This window comes from Mustelus asterias, chromosome 5, assembly GCF_964213995.1.
Source record: "Mustelus asterias chromosome 5, sMusAst1.hap1.1, whole genome shotgun sequence".
NCBI lineage: Eukaryota > Metazoa > Chordata > Chondrichthyes > Carcharhiniformes > Triakidae > Mustelus > Mustelus asterias.
The window spans coordinates 43,187,554-43,207,258 of NC_135805.1; the positions used below are offsets into that span (position 1 = coordinate 43,187,554).

Below are 19,705 nucleotides of genomic sequence, written 5' to 3' on the forward strand. Positions count from 1 at the left end.
AATGCTTCCTCTTGTGGGGCAATCTAGAACAAGAGGTCATAGTTTTGATTTGATTTATTATTGTCACATGTATTAACATACAGTGAAAAGTATTGTTTCTTGCGCGCCATACAGACAAAACATACCGTTCACAGAGAAGGAAACGAGTGCAGAATGTAGTAGTACAGTCATAGCTAGGGTACAGAGAAAGATCAACATAATGCAAGATAAGTCCATTCAAAAGTCTAACAGCAGCAGGAAAGAAGCTGTTCTTGAGTCGGTTGGTAGGTGACCTCAGACTTTTGTATCTTTTCTCCGAAGGAAGAAGGTGGAAAAGAGAATGTCCAGTGTGCGTGGGGTCCTTAATTATACTGGCTGCTTTGCCGAGGCAGCGGGAAGTGTAGACAGAGTCAATGGATGGGAGGCTGGTTTTATGTGAAGGGGTAGCACATTTAAAACTGAGATGAGGAGAAACTACTTCTCCCAAAGGGTCGTGAATCTGTGGAACTCACTGCCTCAGAGTGCAGTGGATGCATCGACATTGAGTAAGATTAAGGAGGAGATGGACAGATTTTTAAATTAGTAACGGGAGATGGGTTATGGAAAACAGGCAAGTGGAGTTGAGACTGAAATTAGATCAGCCAGGATCGAGGGGCCAACTCATGCTCCTAGTTCTTATATTCTTATGTTTGAATATATAATGTGTAAGGCTACGGACTGGGTTCTGGAAAGTGGGATTATAATGAACAGCTAGTTTTTTTTCTTTTTTCGGTTGGCACAGACACAATGGGCTGAATGGCCTCTTTCTGTGCCATATGATTCTATCACTTGAAACTCTGTTCCTTAAGTTTCATTTTGCAAATTTTACTGAAACAGTATCATGCCTTTCAGAAACAAAGCTTGTCTAATGCCAGGAGTTGTTCTATTACTAAAATGTTAGCCTTGTGTTACAAAGATACTCAAATCAAAACACTGATCAACATGAATTCTCTTCAACCCTTCTTCCCTTGCCTCATAATTGTTGTTAAGGTTCTACATTTCTGTTTAGAGGTGGGATCACACTGAAAATGTTGGTTGAAATTAGCTTTCTGTTGCCATTTTTCAGTTAATCGTGTATTGTGGAGTTGACACGTTGAACCCACAGATCCAACAATATTAATTTCAATGCACTTTTAAATTTCAAACTGTTACTGTAAGAGAAATTGTATGGAATGTTGGTAGCTCAGCAGTATCTAGATGAGATGGTTTGTAGGCAGTGTTGCAAGAGTTAACAGCTTGGCATGATCCCAGAGATGTCATCTAATCTTGACATTCAAAAGACTCCTAACCCATAAGAGCTTTACTTATGTGGTTTAGGGCTAAGTTTGATCAAATTACTGCCACATAATTGGTGCTAATTATTCATTATTCTCTTTCTAAATTTACAGTTTGTGATGTTTGATGCCTCTTGTTATGAGCAACATGCTTTATCTACATGTTATCTACACTCCTCAAAGTAGAAGTTGTTCTTCACAATTTTAGCACCATTTGGCTTGTCGGAACACAGACATGCATTCCATTTAATTTTTTTCAATTAGTTCATTTTTATCCTGAATTAATTAAAAAATTTGTTCCTCCATAAACAACAAAGTTTTTTTTCAGGTGTTGCCAAAAACACATTCTTATCTAGCCTGCTGTTTTGCTTAGAGCTTTCTTTCCCCCTTCTTCTGGGTTAATTTTTCCCTTTCTGCCCATATTAGGTACATTCCTAAAATCTCCTTTCAAATTTTGTTTTTGCTTCTCGCACAATTTTTGGTTTCTTGGACCCAGTTACAAATGCTGATATTTGTCACACTGTATAGTTGAAAGGGTTAATAATCACACAAGTTTAAAAATCACATAAGAAAATGAATATCATTTTCTAGGACAGTAATTACATTGCTTTGCAACCTTCACTTTCTTTTTTTAAGACATATTCCCGGAGTGAACAAAATTTTAGTGTGGGAAAACTGTTAGATTTGTCTGGCAAGCAAGTCTGAATTCATGAAGGTGACTGCCATGCTGAGCGGTAGTGGCTGGACACTAATTATCTTATTTCTACTCTGCCAACTATTCTGTAAAACTATTTAAGAACTTATAACATTTTGGATCTGAATGCTTCATTCAGAAGGCAGTCTGTCGCAACTATTCTGCAAAGTTCAACTAAGTTCAGCAATTCTAAATTTGAAGCCATGCTTGAACTCACAGTTTTTCAATTACAGCTTGGTTATTTTATTTCTAATTTTTAATATTCCTTGACAAACTTTGCTGTGCCTGTACAGTTTTGGTCACCTAGTTACAGGAAGGATGTAAATACGTTTGAAAGAGTGCAGAGAAGGTTCACAAGGATGTTGCCGGGACTTGAGAAGCCGAGTTACAGAGAGAGATTGAATAGGCTGGGACTTTATTCCCTGGAGCGTAGAAGAATGAGGGGAGATTTGATAGAGGTCTATAAGATTTTGATGGGTATAGATAGAGTGAATGCAAGCAAGAATTTTCCACTGAGGCTAGGGGAGAAAAAAACCACATGGCATGGGTCAAGGGTGAAAGGAGAAAAGTTTAAAGGGAATATTAGGGGGGGCTTCTTCACGTAGAGAGTGGTGGGAGTGTGGAATGAGCTGCCGGATAAAGTGGTAAATGTAGGGTCACTTTTAACATTTAAGAAAAACTTGGATGGGTTCATGGATGAGAGGGGTGTGGAGGGACATGGTCCAAGTGCAGGTCAGTGGGACTAGGCAAAAAAATGGTTCGGCACCGACAAGAAGGGCCAAAAGGCCTGTTTCTGAGCTGTAATTTTCTATGGTTCTATGGTTCAAGCGAATTTAAAAGATCCATGGCACAAAAGGGAGAAGGGCAGGAGAGCTCTGATGGTCCGATCTCCCAGATGAATGTAAAAGATCTCATGGCATTACTTTTTAAGACAAAGACCAAGGGAATTCTTCAGTGCCCTGGCCTAACATTCTCAGCCAACAGCGTTAAAACAATCTTAACTGTTTATTTATCTTGTTGCAATTATGGGACCTTGCTGTGAACAAGTTGGCTGCCATATTCCACATAATAACAATATCTGCTTACAAATGAACTTCATTGACTGTGATTTTCTTTGGAGAAGCATTGAGGACATCAACCTCTTGAATTAAATGCAACTTCCTTTCCTTCTATATAATTCTATAAATATCTGCCTCAAAGTGAAAAGATAATCATATACAATTTTGATTCTATTTTGTGAAAAAATATTAATAAAACTGATTTTATATATAATTTAATGACTGTATAAATTGGAATGAAACACAATCTATATTAGTACAGCAGAAAACTTGCACTTATATCACGCTTCACAGAAGTATTATCAAATATAATTTGAAACAGAATCACAGAATCACTGACTATGATCAGAACATTTTTTTTTGCTCTTGAGAGTTGTTGGTCTGAGGAATTCTCTTACTCAGAGATCAGAGGAGGTTGGGTCATTGAATTTATTCAAGGCAGAGTTAGACAGATATCTGATAGACAGGGGAGTCAAAGGGTTATGGGAGCAGGCAGAAAAGTAAAGTTGAGACCACAACCAAATCAGCCATGATCTTTTTGAATGGCAGAACAGGTTCGATGGACTGGATGGCCTACTCCTGCTACTAAGTCCTTTGTTCCTATGACCATAAGCTTTGGTCAAAATGTTAGGTTTTAAGGAACACCTTAAAAGGAGAAAAAAAGAGAGATGCAGGCTTAGGGATGGAATTCTGTATTTAGGCCATAGGCAGCTAAAGGCACATTCATGAATGGTAAAGCAATGAAAATCAAGTTTGCGCAAAAGGCCATTATTGGAGGAGCGCTGATATCTTGGAGAGTTGTCAGGCTGTAGGGGATTACAAAGATAGAGAAGGATGATACAGAGGAGAGATTTAGAAACAAGGATAAGAATTTTTAAATCAACGTGTCTCTTGACTTGTAGCCAACATAGGTCAGCAAGCACAGGAGTTGATGTGTAAATGGGACTTGGTAAGACTTAGGATACTGACGTTAGAGCTTGGGATGATTTCAAGTTTACAGAGGATGAAAATTGGGAAGCCAGCCTGGAGAGCATTGAAATAGTTGGCTCAAGAAGTAGCAAAGGGATAAATAAGCAGTTCTGCAGATGAGCTGGAGCAGCAGCGTACATGGGTGATGTTACAGAGATAGAAGTTGGGAGAGTTGGTGATGGCGACAGTTTGGAAGTCTAGCTCTGGTTTAATAAAATACAGTGCTGCGGGTGGTCCGGTTCAACCTCATATAATGCCAGAGAGTTGGTACTGGAAGAATTTATGGTGGGGATTGAGTATTTTAGCTTGGGTCTTTTAGTTGGAGGAAATTTTTACTTATCAAAACCTGATGTATTTTCAGAGAAAGTCGTTGAGGGGCAGTATATAGATGAGAAATAGATGGGAGCCAAAGTTAGATCTTACGAAGACTCCATAGGTACTGATGCAGGAAGAGAAGAGAACCATTGCAGGTGATGTGCTGCAGTAGAACATAACTTTCAGTGCCTGAAATATCACCTTGCTGGATATCTGGATCTGTATTTGTCATGAGACATGGAACATTGTGAGATATGGACGACAGGAACTCAACTCCAAACTCCGTGGCCTGGGGTTTGGCTCCTCCCTCTGGGACTGGATTCTGAATTTCCTAACCCACAGACCAGTCAGTAAGGATAGGCAACAACACTTCCACAATCATCCTCAGCCCCTTACTATACTCCTTTAATACCTATGACTGTGTGGCCAAATTCCCCTCCAACTCGATTTTCGAGTTTGCTGATGTCACCAGCATAGTAGGTCGGATCTCAAACAATGATGAGATGGGGTACAGGAAAGAGATAGAGAATCTGGTGAACTGGCGCGATGACAATAATCTCTTCCTCAATGTCAACAAAATGAAGGAGATGGTCATCAATTTCAGGAAGCGTAGTGGAGGACATGACCGTGTCTACATCAATGGGGACAAAGTAGAAATGATCGAGAGCTTCAAATTTTTAGGTGTCCAGATTACCAACAACCTCTGCTGGTCCCTCCATGCCAACACTATAGTTAAGAAAGCCCACCAACACTTCTACTTTCTCAGATGACCAAGGAAATTTGGCATGTCTGCTACAACTGTCACCAACTTTTACAGATGCACCATAGAAAGCATTCTTTCTGGTTGTATCACAGCTTGGTATGGCTCCTGTTCTGTACGAGACCACAATAAACTACAAAGGGTCATGAATGATGCCAGTCCATCAATCAAACTTGCATCCCATCCATTGACACTGTCTGCACTTCCCACTGCCTCTGAAAAGCAGCCACCAGAATCATGGACCCCACGCACCTCGGATATACTCTCTTCCACCTTCTATTGGGAAAAAGATACAAAAGTCTGAGGTCACGTACTACCGATTCAAGAATAAGTTCTTCCCTGCTGCCGTCAGACTTTTGAATGGACCTACCTCGCATTAAATTGATCTTTCTCTACACCCTAGCTAGGACTGTAACACTACAATCTGCACTCGCCTTTCCTTCTCTATGTACGATATGCTTTGTCTGTATCATGCGCAAGAAACAATACTTTTCACTGTATATCAATACATATGACAATAAATCAAATCAAAAGGAATGAATTGTTCAAAGTGGGGAGAGTATAATCTTTAATTTGGTGTTACTTTACAAAATTGCATGTTTTGAAGAATACAATCAGTGCCATTTGAGTAGCTTTCAATATAGCCAACTGTCTTTTGTACATATAAGTATATGGGTGGCACAGTGGCTAGCACTGCTGCCTCACAGCGTCAGGGACCTGGGTTCAATTCCGGCCTCAGGTGACTGTGTGGAGTTTGCACATTCTCCCTGTGTCTGTGTGGGTTTCCTCCGGGTACTCTGGTTTCCTCCCACAGTCCAAAGGTGTGCGGGTTAGGTTGATTGGCCATGCTAAATTGACCCTAGTGTCAGGGGGATTAGCAGGGTAAATATGTGGGGTTACAGGAATAGAGCTTGGGTGGGATTGTGGTCGATGCAGACTCGATGGGCTGAGTGGCCTCCTTCAGCACTGTAGGGATTCTATGATTCTATATCTGTCAAAAACGAAGTTAAGGTTTTCCTAATAAGTTTACGATGAACTAATGGTAAGATGAACTAAGGTTCATTTACATAAACACTGCTAATTAAATTTGCACTAGCAATTTCAGAATGAAATAATGCCATAGCTGTTGCGATTATTTCATTGATTCATCCAATTATTTGTTATTCAAAAATGTTACATAGGTTTGTTTACTATTTGATTTACTTCCTTCAATCAGGAATGAAAACTGTTGGAAAGACCATGAATTCAGCTGGTAGTTTAACTTCTGAGGTAGAATTCTGAGATTAAATGCAACATGTAATTAAAATGCCTATACTCGGACACGATGTATTATGCGGCATGCGTGTGTAATTTTGGCCACTTCCTGATGGGTGTTTATGGGATTGTATCTACTGTAAAAACATTGAAAAAGTACTTTCATATCTGAAAACAAAGGAATTAGTGGAAGGTTCAAGAACCAAGTGATACTGATTTAAGTGATTGGCAAAACAAATGGCAACTGGGATGAACTTTTTTTATGCAGCAGGTGGTTAAGGTTTGGAACGCAGTGCCTGAGTGTGGTGGAGATTTAATCCATGCTTTTGAAAGGGAATTGGATAAGCACCTGAATCATAGAATCCCTACATTGTGGAAAGAAGCTGTTCGGCCCATCAAGTCTGCACTGACTCTCCGTAAGAGCATCTCACCCAGGCCCACCTTCCCACCCCATCCCAGTAATCCAGTGCATTTACCATGGCTAATACACCTAACCCACACAAATTTGGACTCTAAGGGGCAATATAGCATGGCAAATCCACCTTGCCTTCAAATCTTTGGACTGAAGAAGGAAAACTTTCAAGCCTACAGGGGATTGGAACTACTAGCATTGGCACAGTAGACCTGATGGCCTTCTCGGTGCTGTACCCATTTTGATTATGGGAGGTAGGTGGGGAAAAACCATTTCCTCTGGGAAGTGGGTTAGCAGCCGGTCGGGAGGTATTCTAGAAATGCAAGTAAAAGAAAGAAAATTTTGAATTTATACTGTATCTCTCAAAAAGGGTACAGTGGCTATCCAAATAAATCCACAAGGCTCAGACCCTCTCCTACTGCTCTAATCTTCACACTTTGGGTTTCAGATACTTTCCCCACCAAAATTACCCATGGATGGAGGCAGCTACTGATTTACATGGACAGCTGTCTGTGAACCTTCCCCCCCCCCCCCCCCCCCCATGCACAAATGGCAGAGCCTGGGTTCAGGAGGGGACTGCAGGATTCAAGCCGGTGCCAAAATGTTTTGCACAGCTGGAGAGCCTCCCCATCAGGCTGTCTCTCTGCATTTCAAAAGAAGCAACCTCTGATATTGATCATCAATCAACGTCAGTTTGTGTAACTCTCTCGGTTTTTAAAAGCACTGAAGTTAGCTCATCAGGTCTTCTGGCTGCATGCTATTTGTGTACATGAAGTTTAATCAAAATGATCATTTCAAATCAAAAGCTGGCTTTGAAGTATGTCTGTTTATTTGTTCCAACCTGATTTTATGACTTGTGCCCCTTTAGCTAAACATTCCATAGCTTTGAAGTGTTCCAGACCAATGCCTGTCTTTCCTTACTTTATCTTCAATGAAAGAAATCCTGCGGTTGTTAACTGGTTAATTTTAGTTTGAAAAACCTTTTTGGTCTTTGCAATGCATGCTGGTCAGATTTAGCCAACAGCATTCTGCATTTCATTTAAAGGATCAATGCAGCCTCTTCTCTCTCCCCCCCCCCCCCCCCCCCCCCCCCCCACCCATAGCTTGTGAAAATCTCAAACATTCAGTTAAAGGTATGATTGTCAGTTAAATGCACTGCAGCTCCTTACAATAGATTACATTTTTTAATCATTTGGACATGTGACTAAGTTTGAGTTGCAACTTCAAAGGCTTACTGTGAGGTCTATATGCTGGTGGAAATCCTGCATATGTGCACACTTCATTCTTACACACCCAAATTCACCCGTTTCAGTGCTCTGAAATTTGGAAGCAGTTTTATGTTCTCCGTTCATCTTCTTTCAACTACCAGGAAAAAGAAGTTCCTGTGACCATCGCATGATTGCAAAAGGCAAGGCAATTGCAACCATCTTCAGCGAAAGGTGCCAAGTGGATTGATTGTAGAAATTAAATCAATTATAGGTCATAAACCATCCTTGACCAGTGACTGAAGAACACCCTTTTTAACTAATATTCCTGTGAAACTTGGACTAATTGGCAATTAGGATTCTTGAATAGTAATCCAGGGAAGTTTATTAGAAAGTAAAATAAGAAGTAAATTTGTACATAATAGAGAATTCAGGATCAAAAACAGAAAAAGCTGGAAAATCTCAGCAGTCTGAGATGACCCTTCGAAGGGTCTGGATGATCCTTTGAAGGGCCATCCAGACTTTAAACATTGGCTCTATTCTCGCTCCACAGATGCTGTCAGACCTGCTGAGATTTTCCAGCATTTTCTGTTTTTGTTTCAGATTCCAGCATCTGCAGTATTTTGCTTTTAACTTAGAGCAGGGGTCTCCAAACTACGGCCTGTGGGCCACATCTGGCCCGCAGCAGGCTACATCTGGTCCGCAGCCAGTGGGGCGGGATGGGATTCCCGCTGCCGAAAACACTCCTGCGTCTGGAACCCCGCCGCTGACTCAGGATCCGGATGCGGGGCCGGAAGCCACAGGCCGGACATTTGCTGCCGCTCCGCACAGTGTTTGATGGACCCATAGGAATCCCCGCCCTCTTTACCAGCATATTGTCCAATCAGAGCTGCCGTCCTGTGACTGACAGTTCATTAAACGAATCAGCAATTGAGACATCTGTTATCCAATTGCCGCTCTGCATTGACTGAATGACAGCTGCTTTATCCAATCCGAAAGCTTCATCTGTCTGAAATGAGCGAGAGCAATGACGATGATGGTGGCAATTCAGACCAATTCAGTTATGGAAGGAGAAAAGAAAAGTGGACAGTGAGTGCCGCCTGTTTAATGAAGAATGGGGTGTAAAGTACTTCTTTGTACAAGCAGGTGATAAAGCCTTGTGTGTCATATGCAACGAAACTGTTGCAGTTTTGAAGGAGTACAATGTACGCCGGCACTATGGGACCAAACATGAACCAAGTTATTCCCAATTCACAGGAACACAGCGTTCGGAAAAATTTGAATCAATGCAACGCAGGTTGCTTTCCCAACAAGCTTTTTTTACGCAGAAGATAACTGAAAATGAAGCTTTAACCAGGGCCAGTTATAAACTAGCTTATGTGTTGGCTAAAAGAGGAAAGCCATTCACCGATGGAGATCTCATCAAAGAGTGTATAATGGAAGCAGTGGAAGAGTTATGCCCAGAAAAAGCAAATCTGTTCAAAATCATCAGTCTTGCGCCAAATACTGTTGCTCGTAGAATTGAGGATATAGGAAGCAATATATTTCATCAAATTGCAGACAAAGCAAGAAATTTTCAGTTGTATTCTCTCGCACTCGATGAATCGACTGATGTGTGTGACACATCACAACTCCTAGTATTCATCCGTGGCGTCGATAGTGAATTTAATGTGACACAAGAATTAGCATCAGTGCATAGCATGCACAGTACAGTAACTGGAGAAGACATCTTCAAAGAATTGCAAAAAACTGTGTTAGAATATAACCTGGAGTGGAATAAACTGCAATGCGTGACAATTGATGGAGGAAAGAACATGTCTGGGGTGAAGAAAGGTTTGGTTGGACAAATCACAAAAGCTTGTGAGGTTGGTGGATTCTCAAAGCCCATGTTTCTGCATTGCATTATCCATCAACAAGCATTGTGCGGAAAATATGTGGACAAGTCTTGCGTTCTGAAACCTGTTGTTTCAACAGTGAATTTCATTCGATCTCACGGGCTTAATCATCGCCAGTTCATTTATAAAACTAATTTTTTTTCTTTGGCCCCCGAAAATGTGTAAAATATACGATGTGGCCCTCGTACTGAAAAGTTTGGAGACCCCTGTCTTAGAGAATTCAGGATAGTGGCTTAACAGCTTTCGTTAGCTGAGTGTTTTGGTGGGTCTGCTAGGAATGGAAAATTGCAGCTAACAGGCTGAGGGGAGATTTGATTAAGATGTACAAAATTGTGAGGGGCCTGCATAGAATGATTGGGAAGGGTGTGCTTACTTTAGCAGAGATGAGGGGACGTAGATTTGAATTAAAGGGAAGATGAGGAAAATATTTTTTTCACCCAGAGGATTGTAGGGGCCTGGAGCTCGTTGTTTGGAAGGGTAGTAGAGGCCGAAACCCTCAACCCATTTAAAAGGTTTCTGGATATACATCTCAGGTGCCATTACCTGCAGGGCCACGGACCAGATGTTAGAAAGTGGCTTTAGGCTGGATGGCTTATTTTCTGACCATTGCAGAGATCTTGGACCAAGTGGCCTCTAAAAAATTTCTGTGATCCTATGGAACTTAAATTCAAGGAGAGCTTATAGATATGAGCAGTTCTGTTCATTATGATCACAATCTGAAATATATTGCTCTTAATTGCTTATTATGTCACCAATAAAAGCTATAGTGTGGAAAAATGTAATTGAATTTGTGAATTCCCAGTGGGTTGCAGTAAGTATTCTGACCTTTAATAAGTATAATAATTAACATCACTTTAATTAAGGCGTTGCATGTTGCTTCATCTGAACAGCTCTGCAAATAAGTTGCATTCAACTTGAGTGTGGATTCCATGTTATGTTGGTGTTGTTTCAAATGGCAACAGTTTGACAACGGGATTAAGTGGAAACATATGGAAACTTATTCCAGTGAAACAACTGGAACAATTAATTATTACTCATTTTTACATCAAGCAAAGGGCTCAGAGTATGAGATCACTCCCAAAATCAGAATATGTCTCTGCTTTTGATCAGCAAGTTGAGGAATACTAATTCCAGATTTGTCATGCACTAGCAATTTTGCTGAAATTTCTTTTTCAATTTTAGATTCGAACCAAGTTTTAATTTGTCCCCGTTATAAAGATATGAATAAATTGAATGAGTTTTCAAATGTAGAATTAGACTTAAGACTTTGCTGATGTTAGGTTTTATTTTTGATATCCTATAATCTTAGATTAGCACCAACCTGGCGACCTCACTCAATGAATGAAAACAAGGGGGAACAAGCTTGTATTTACATAAGTCCTTCAGAATCGTATTATGGCCCAGAATACTTCACTACCAATAATAGTACTCTTAAGTGTAGCCATTGTTGTACTTGGGGAAAAGGTGACAGCCAGTTTGTGCATCACCTCAGAGCTGCCTGAAAAATACACGTTCTACAGACAAATTAGACGAAGGATCAGGTAATCTGTATTTGCTTAAAGGAGGAAGAATTGTTAGCCTTGTGAGACAGCAACTGCTTTTCAAATGCTACCATAGGCCTAAAGCTTTGGTTTGGTAGTTTACTTGGTGAACAGCACTTCCAACAATGTAGCAGTACTGGATTGGGATGTCAAGCTAGGCTCCGTATGCAAACCCTGAGTGGAGCTTGAGCTCGTAACATTTGAATCACAGAGAAGAGTGCTGCTTACTGAGCTAGGTTGATGTGTATGTTTATGCTGACAATATCTTTTGAAGCCCTGCCTGCCTCTTTAAATATTGATGTGGAGATGCCGGCGTTGGACTGGGGTAAACACAGTAAGAAGTTTAACAACACCAGGTTAAAGTCCCAACAGGTTTATTTGGTAGCAAAAGCCACACAAGCTTTCGGAGCTGCAAGCCCCTTCTTCAGGTGAGTGGGAATTCTGTTCGTGAATTCTGTTCAGAATTCCCACTCACCTGAAGAAGGGGCTTGCAGCTCCGAAAGCTTGTGTGGCTTTTGCTACCAAATAAACCTGTTGGACTTTAACCTGGTGTTGTTAAACTTCTTACTGTCTTTAAATATTGCCAGAGGGCCAGCTTCATGTTGGTTTGGAGCAGGATGCCAGACTGTCAGTGTATCAAGTTCTACTTTTTCTGCACTCTAGTGTCTGACAATTCTAAATTGGAAAAAAATGGAAGAAGATGTGTAGCTTTTGCTAGTGTCTGACCTTGGTTTGATTGACGAGGTTACAATATTTAATGAAGGTCTTATAGAACATAGAACATAGAAAAGCTACAGCACAAACAGGCCCTTCGGCCCACAAGTTGCGCCAAACATGCCCCTACCTACTAGACTTACCTATAACCCTCTATCTTACTAACTTCCATGAACTTATCCAAAAGTCTCTTAAAAGACCCTATCGAATCCGCCTCCACCACCACTACTGGCAGCCGATTCCACGCACCCACCACCCTCTGAGTGAAAAACTTACCCCTAACATCTCCTCTGTACCTACTCCCCAGCACCCTAAACCTGTGACCTCTTGTGGCAACCATTTCAGCCCTGGGTAAAAGCCTCTGAGAATCCACTCTATCAATACCTCTCAACATCTTATACACCTCTATCAGGTCACCTCTCATCCTTCGCCTCTCCAAGGAGAAAAGACCGAGCGCTCTCAACCTATCCTCATAAGGCATGCCACCTAGTCCAGGCAACATCCTTGTAAATCTCCTCTGCACCCTTCCTATGGCTTCCACATCCTTTCTGTAATGAGGGACCAGAACTGGGCACAGTACTCCAGGTGGGGTCTGACCAGGGTCCTATACAGCTGCAGCATTATCTCCCGATTTCTAAACTCAATTCCTCTATTGATGAAGGCCAGTATTCCATACGCCTTCTTAACCACAGCCTCTACCTGCGACGCTGCTTTGAGCGTCCTATGAACCCGGACCCCAAGATCCTTCTGATCTTCCACACTGCCAAGCATCTCACCCTTGATATTATATTCTTTCATCCTATTCGACCTGCCAAAATGAACAACCACACACTTATCCGGGTTGAAGTCCATCTGCCACTTCTCCGCCCAGTCTTGCATCTTATCTATGTCTCGTTGCAACTGCTGACATCCCTCTACACTATCCACAACACCACCAACCTTTGTGTCATCAGCAAACTTGCCAACCCATCCTTCCACTTCCTCATCCGGGTCATTTATAAAAATCACAAAGAGCAAGGGTCCCAGAACAGATCCCTGGGCACTCCACTGGTGACCGACCTCCATGCTGAAAAAGACCCATCTACAACCACTCTTTGCCTTCTGTGGGCAAGCCAGTTCTGAATCCACAAAGCAATGTCCCCTTGTATCCCATGCCCCTTCACTTTCTCAATGAGCCTTGCATGGGGCACCTTATCAAACGCCTTGCTGAAATCCATATAAACTACATCTACCACTCTTCCCTCATCTATGTGTCTAGTTACATCTTCAAAAAATTCAATTAGGCTCGTAAGGCATGATCTGCCCTGGACAAAGCCGTGCTGGCTATTTCTGATCATACTATTCCTCTCCAGATGTTCATAAATCCTGCCTCTCAGGATCTTCTCCATCAACTTACCAAGCACTGAGGTTAGACTCACCAGTCTATAATTTCCCGGGCTATCTCTTCTCCCTTTCTTGAATAATGGAACCACATCCGCAATCCTCCAATCCTCCGGAACCTCTCCCGTCTCCATTGATGATGCAAAGATCATCGCCAGAGGCTCAGCAATCTCTTCCCTCGCCTCCCACAGTAACCTGGGGTACATCCCATCCGGTCCCGGTGATTTATCTAACTTGATGCTTTTCAAAAGCTCCAACACATCCTCTATCCTAATGTCCACATGCTCAATCTTCTCAGTCCACTGCAAGTCTGCACTGCGACTACCAAGATCCTTTTCCACTGTGAATACTGAAGCAAAGTATTCATTGAGTACCTCTGCCATTTCTACCGGTTCTATACAGACTTTCCCACCGTCACATTTGATAGGTCCTACTCCTTCACATCTTATCCTCTTGCTCTTAACGTACTTCTAGAATGCCTTGGGGTTTTCCTTTATCCTATCTGCCAAGGCCTTCTCATGACCCCTTCTTGCTCTTCTAATTTCTCTCTTAAGTTCCTTCCTACTAGTCGTATATTCTTCTAGATTTCTAACATTACCTAGCTCCCTGAACCTTTTGTAGGCTTTTCTTTTCTCCTTGACTAAATTCGTTACAGCTTTCATGTACCATGGTTCCTGTGACCTACCATAACTCCCCTGTCTCATTGGAACGTTGCTGTGTAGAGCTCCAGACAAATTTTCCTTGAAAATTTGCCAGATTTCTTCTGTACACTTCCCTGATAAAACCTCCTTCCAGTTTATGCCTCTAATTTCCTGCCTAATTGCGTCATAATTGCCCTTACTCCAAATAAACACTTTCCTAGCTTGACTGATCCTATCTCTCTCCAATGCTGATGTAAAGGAGATAGAGTTATGATCACTATCCCCAAAATGCTCTCCCACTGAGAGATCTGACACCTGCCCAGGTTCATTCCCTAATACCAAATCAAGTACAGCCTCTCCTCTTGTAGGCTTATCCACATACTGTGTCAGGAAGCCCTCCTGAACACACCTAACAAACTCCTCCCCATCTAAACCCCTTACCCTAGTGATATTCCAATTGATATTTGGGAAATTAAAATCTCCCATCACGACCACTCTGTTATTATCACATCTCTCCAGGATCTGCTTCCCAATCTGCTCCTCCACGTCCCTGCTACTATTGGGCGGCCTATAGAAAACACCCACTAAAGTTATTGACCCCTTTCTGTTGCGAACCCCCACCCACCCATATCAGCAAGGCAATTGACTTCTAGAAAAGTGGAGTTGATTAAATTAATGTATTGGTGTGCATATGATTCTTCCTGATTTGTTGTAATGACCAACAAACTAGAGATCCCAGATCAATCCTAACACATCTACAAATTTTTGGTTAACTCCATTTTCTAAGCTTTTTTAAAAGAAACATTAAGTAGCAAAAGCCCCGCTACGGTCTGGACATGGAGTGTAGATTTGCTTTTTCACGGATTGAGTTTATTTAATCATTTTCAGGTTTTCTATATTTGTGTTTTATTTTCTGCCTACTTTGTGCAACTTTGATTTGCTTCCTTACTTGCTTGCATGTATTATGATCTCAGCAGAGACCAGTAACTGTAAAAATGAAATTTGAATTCCCACTTATTAACTGAAAATAAACCATGCAATGAGATTTCACATTTTAACGGGAAAAAAGTTATTGGCAGGAAAAAACAAGCAAACACTATTAACTTAACATTCTGTAGCTTAAAATCAAAATTCCAAACAGAACTCCCTATGGAAGTAAAATGCATTCTACTTTTAATTTCAACTGAGAATTCCTTTTCACCTTATAGTTTCCTGAGTGTACATTCAAATCTCCTTGACCAAACCAATTTGAGACTCAGCCCCTAAGAATTCCCTCCAATTTTCCTTAGTTTCTCAGTTACCTTTTGAATTTTTTTTGGAAATTCTCCTACTAGCATCTGGCTAGGTGAATCCTCTAGCCCTACATTAATACTTCACAAATTTGGATTTCCCCAGCCTGAGCATGGACCTTACTCAAATCCTTGAATAAATGACTCCAAATTGGAAACACCCCTGGTTCCTGATGGTCCCCTGCTCTTTGTTCTGGCTGTTGGCAGATCAACTCTCACCTTCTTTAAGCTGCTTCGGATACAGATTGACCAATACAGCCAAGCCATACCAAATTGACAAACTTCCTAACCCCCACTGTCAATCCCATGGCAATGTGATGCACATGGCCTGTTCCCAGATAGAAATGAAAATTAATTATCCTTAAATTAAACCTGTCTGAAAAGTATATGGATACTTTAAAACCTTCCTTTGTTTAATCGATGCCTTCAAACTTTTTCTGGGGAAAATAAATGAATAGCATCCCTCCTTGGACTGCAAGGCTGTCTGGAAGAATTCTTACCGTCTGAAGAGATGGTGCTGTCACTCTGACACAAGGAAGCCAACACAGCAAGAATGACATCTGCAGTGGAGACATGCAGGACATGCACTTCATGACGGAGAATGCCCGCTTCATGGTTCAGCTCATGACCTCCATGGTTGATGCATGAGCTCCATGGTGCAGGGCTTCAACAGTATATTGCAGCCACTGGTGGGAATACACAAGTGTCATTGCCAGAGATCGGCATGGCTTTTGGATCTCACTCCAGCTACCCCTCTATTCCATGGAGGAACCCCGGAGCCCATGGGCACCTGAAGGGACGAGGATTGGCAGGTGCACAGCCCGGGGCCTTCCACCCAGGAGATGCTGCCCCCTCTCCCCCACCCCCGGGAACAACACACACCTCCAGCCCCTCATACTGAGCAGGGCAGCACTGCAACACCTGTGGAGACCGAAATCAGGCCAGGGCCCACAAGGTCCTGGCCACCCAGGGGACACCTGTCAAGATGTAACTGCCATGGATGCTCCCCAGGAAACAGGCACACACCTGCATGATGCACATCGCATGGTCACAGATAATCTGGACATTGAGGGAATGGTATTCCTTGCGGTTTACAAATTGCCACCATGGTCACATGGGTACAGTTGATGACACCCTGCACCTGGAGCTGTTCCCGTTGATGCTGAACGTGGGCTGATAATCACCCCCAGTCTCTCTTAAATTTAGAATGAATATTTCACTTAGCAGAACGAACTTTATGCTCCTCACTGTATTAAATATGGAGATTTCTATTACCTAGTTAATATTAGAAAATTCAAAAGTAATTTAAATGTTAATACTTGGGAAAATAACTTGGAAGTGGTAATGGATTTTAATGCTGAAGATCATCTCAGTAGTTTCCGCTATGTTCCCCATCTGTGTGTAATCCATGGTCCTTGAGGGAATTCCTGACAATTTTTGCTTTTGAAGTTATGTGGATTGCAGATGTGCCCTGTATGGAAAGTTTAAAAAATCAAACAATATATAAACAGACCCAAAACCAGTTGGTGGTACAGATCATTCAGTCTGCGGGAAAATGCTTTGAGGCTATTTAATGTCACTTAGGAATATTTTGGTTTAGTTTTCCGGAATGATTGTAACTTTCAGAGTTTGAAGGCAATTTTGTATTAAGCTTAAATTTCATACTAAATTTTAAAAGCTTTGTGAATGTCTGAAGGGCATATAAAAAAAGGATTTGTAAATATCTGAAGGGCAAATTACTTTTGACTAAAACATACCATTATTTTTTCGCTCTTTTTTTATTCAAATCAATTTGTATTTCAAAGAATGTATAAAACGTATGTTTGTGCAAACAAATATTTAGTTGTTATTTTTATGGGATATAACTGAGCTGGGTTATAAAATAGTTTGTGTGGCACTGATGTACTAAAGCAAGCTAGTCTTGAGTGCCAGACTAAATTGGTTCAGTGCTTTGTAATAAATCTTATGTTATCCAAGAAGTTTATTTGAGAGAAGTTAAGTAATATTAAAATACAGAGGGAAACCACCACAAAAAGAAAGAAGTTGAGGATAGCAATAGATATAAGCGAGATAGGCTGTGTTCGTACAACCCCCAATTTTGCTCCTTAGGGTTGCTCCTGGTATGCCTCTTGAATAAACATTTTTTCATGAAAGCTACAGAAAATTATAACTTTTTTTCAAAGGTTCAAATATTTGCTTAAAAAGAAATAGGCGTCCTTTGAAGGGATTCTCTTTTCACAATCCTCCTGCCTATATTCAAAAATATATGCTCAAAAATTGATCCTCAACCTGAAAGGTCAACTTTTCATCTCAAGAGAATTACCAGAATCAGTGGCTACCTTGCTCATCTGCTGCTTGGTATTATGAATGGGAAGTCATACAATCTGTTTCTTTTTTGACAAAGAATGGGATGGACAATGAATGGGTGTTCTGCAAATATAGCTCATGCTTTTGTGCTGTCTTGTTGCCCTATATCAATTTTTTATTACATGTTATTTACTGCGCAGAAGCACGCCTTTGGACTCAAAAGGCCCAGGCTAATATAAGAAACAGGAGTAGATCATATGTTCTTTCGAGCTTGCTGGGCTGGTCAATACAGTCATGGTTGATCTCTTTCAACTCCACTTTCCTGCCCATTCCCCAAATCCCTTGATTCCATGAAAGACCAATTATTTGTGTCTCAGCCTTAAATGTAATCAGCGACGGAGCGTCCACAACCCTCTGTGGTGGAGAATTCCAAAGATTCACTAACCTATGAGTGAGGAAATTTCTCCTTGCGTCAGTCCCAAATGATTGGTCCCTTATCCTGAAACTGTTTTAGATTCCACAGCCAGGAGAAAGAACCTTTCAGTGTCTGTTTCATGCCATAGTTATGCACTGTATTCAAGTGCTTACAAAGAGTAAGTTTGATTATTAAACCTCCATTTGTGAATTTCTCAACAAAATTCAAGAAGATAACAAATTAAGAAAAGTTGACTCAGCCGAATGAACATGTTTTCTAGTCTCATAACTCAATGAAGCATCCAATTACATCTTGTATTTTCTTACTTTCCTTGTTTCTTCCCTGGTAGTTCATTCCAAATGTTTATCATATCTTGAGTATTTTTTTTCATGATCTATTTTAAATTTACTTTTTTTCAATAATTTATGTCTTCTATTGGTCTTATCAACTTTTTTGAAGTAACAGCTTGGATTTTATTTATCTAAGTCACGCAATACTTTAAACATCTCAAGGATGTTTCCCCTTAACCACCATACTTCTGGACCTTAAACCTCTCTAATGTTTCTGCATAGCTTATCCTTTAAATGTGGAATTGCTTTTGCTTCTAAACTCTGCCCTCCTTAAAACATAGGATTTGAACTTTTTGAAGTATGGCCACCAGAATTTCACACTGCATTGTAAAACCTCAGCATATCCTCAGTAAACCTATCCTCCAGTACTGGAGCCGTATATCACAACATACTGGCATGCTGGTTGCTTTTTAAATTACTTTTTCATGTCAAATCACAATGGAACGTAATATCTCTGTCTGTATGTGCTTGTTCCAGGGGTTTCCTGTGCTAATTCCGTTAATTATACATTCACCATATCCTTTCTTCCAATATACAATATCTTCCACATTTGGCATGTTATAGGCATGAGGATATTGGCTATTTCAGACTGTAAGATCAGACTTTATGAAAGTGGTAACTCTGTGACTCTAAAAATCTGTTAAGGTGGCTGCAACTTAACATGTGACAATGGGTGTTTAAACTTGAAATCAGATTTGATTGTGTGGCCAACATTTAGTTAAACGTGGACCTATTAAGTTGTTAATTTTTGAGCTCTCATGAGTCTGGGGGAAGGGGCGGGGGGAACCATTGAATTTAAGTTTCGGCAAAAACCTAGATAATTGCTTCTCGTCCTTTTGGCTAAGATCAAGTGTAGTATCGACATGCTGTATTTGGTTGAAGTCATTAGGTTGCATTTTAGCTTCATTTGAAGCAATTTTTAAAAGCGGCTTCTCGGCCTTTTGGCTAAGATGCAAATGAGATCAAGCCTTGGAGGAGGTGCAATGCCTACTCCAATCAGCTTGGATCATGTAGATCAAGCCCAAGACAGGAGGTGAAAGCCCTCTCTTGTCAGCTTGGATCAGGAATGTCTCACTTGTTGAGACTCTGAATTGGACTTGATTTGATTGAATTGGAATAAATTTTTAAAAACCTAGATAATAGGTGTAAATTCACAAGTAGTTTTGTATCCAGCACTCCTGTTCAAGGGGAGAACCCCACCCTTGGTCATTTGC

At 41.0% G+C, this 19,705-nt stretch overlaps 1 protein-coding gene and 1 non-coding gene across 2 annotated transcripts in view; both read left to right on the forward strand.

The window, feature by feature from the left end:
- Nucleotides 1–19,705, forward strand: part of bckdhb (branched chain keto acid dehydrogenase E1 subunit beta) — a 269,933-nt gene that overhangs the window by 106,355 nt on the left and 143,873 nt on the right. The window lies entirely within an intron of this gene.
- LOC144494573 (U2 spliceosomal RNA) lies at nucleotides 19,312–19,501 on the forward strand. Its single transcript, XR_013498107.1, has one exon. It is a non-coding gene; the product is annotated as a U2 spliceosomal RNA (small nuclear RNA).